The sequence below is a fragment of the Pteropus vampyrus genome, unplaced genomic scaffold, assembly GCF_000151845.1.
Source record: "Pteropus vampyrus isolate Shadow unplaced genomic scaffold, Pvam_2.0 Scaffold1793, whole genome shotgun sequence".
In the NCBI taxonomy this organism is placed as follows: Eukaryota; Metazoa; Chordata; class Mammalia; order Chiroptera; family Pteropodidae; genus Pteropus; species Pteropus vampyrus.
The window spans coordinates 1-1,592 of record NW_011890574.1 but is presented as its reverse complement, the minus strand read 5'-3'; the positions used below and the strand labels follow the sequence as shown (position 1 = coordinate 1,592).

Sequence of the window (1,592 nt, the reverse complement as noted above, 5' to 3'; positions counted from 1 at the left end):
TTAATAGTCCTATTTTCATAAACAACTTAAATTTGTGATCACAAATGTCCTCTCAAAGAAATACTCTGCCTCACATGATTTTGTTTGTGAATGTTTTCACCCATTTAAAAAAGAAATAATTCTAAATCTTAAGCTTGCTATTTAAGAAAATGGTAGATGAAGGAACATTTTCCAGCTCAATTTATGAGACCAGTATTACCCTGTCCAGAACCAGAAAAGAACATTTCAAAAAATACATATTACAGGTCAGTGGACTTCATGAACACAAATATAAAATCCTGAACAAAATCTTAGCTAACCGAATCCAGCAATATCTAAAAGATATAGTATTCAATAACCATACGGTTTATTCCAGGAATGCATGCTCAGTTTAACATCTGAAACAAGCAATGTTTTTGTTTACTATCTTCAGAGTTTAAGTGATAAAAATCATCTACTCACATAAATAGATGTAGAAAATTGGCTTCCCTCATTTATGACAAAAACACTAAGTAAATCATAATAAGAAGGAAATTTCATCAATTTAATTAAAGGCACTTATGAAAAACTAACTGCTAATATCATATGTAATGTGACAATATATTTTTTTTTTAGATGAGGCAACTCTTGGTTGACTTCACAGATTGCAAGGACCTTGTCAGTTTACAATCCTTTATTTATTTATTTATTTTTTACACTTACAGCACCTGGTCTTCCTAGGTGGTCTCCCGTCCAAGTACTAACCAGACCCAACCTTGTTTAGCTTCCAAGATCAGATGGGATCGGGCTTGTTCAGGGTGGCATGGCCATAGATGTAATGCGACGATGTTGAAGGTGTTTCTGTGAAAATCAGGAAAAGGCAAGAATATGTACTTTTACCATTTATATTAAATAATGTACTGGAAGCCCTAGCTCCAATACAATGAAACAAATAGCAGAGAAATAAAAAGTGTACATATTGAAAAAGAAGATATAAAACTTTTTCTTTTTCACAGCTATCACTGGTATATATGAAAAAATCCAAAGACATCACCCCCAAAGCTTTTAAATCTAATGAATACATTCGCCAGTCTCAGTTTAAAAGTCAACATACAAAAAATAATTTTCTTTTTAATTATTTTCTGCAAATAATAGGAAAATGAAGACATCTCAATGTAATAGCATCAAAACCAGAAAAAGTCTATAAAAAATAAATTTCACAAAGTACATAACAGATCTCTTCACTGAAAATTTCAAAATATTGTTGAGAAAAATTAAAGAAGACACAAATGAAGAGACACCATGCTTGTGATTTGGAAGCACTGTTTTAAGGTCCATATTTTCCTCAACTGATTTAGGAATTCCATGAAAGGCCGGTAGAAACCTCCATGGCCTTTTTGATAAGGTGATTATAAATTTTACATAAGAAAGATCTAGAAGAGCTAAAACGATTTCAAAGAAGAACAAAGTTGATAAATTTAGACTTCTTTCCTATAAGACTTGCTGTATGTAATGCTACCATTTTCACGACAGAGTGAGACTGGCATAAGAATAAATAAATATGTCAAATAAACAAAGCAAAGTGTCTAGAAATAGGCCCTAAATTGCTCAGTAAAAATAATTTCTGGTATAAG

At 31.5% G+C, this 1,592-nt stretch overlaps 1 pseudogene; it reads right to left on the bottom strand.

Moving 5' to 3' along the window:
* Positions 1-674: 674 nt before the first annotated feature.
* Positions 675-793, bottom strand: LOC111734549 (annotated as a pseudogene).
* Between the last annotated feature and the right edge of the window lie 799 nt (positions 794-1,592).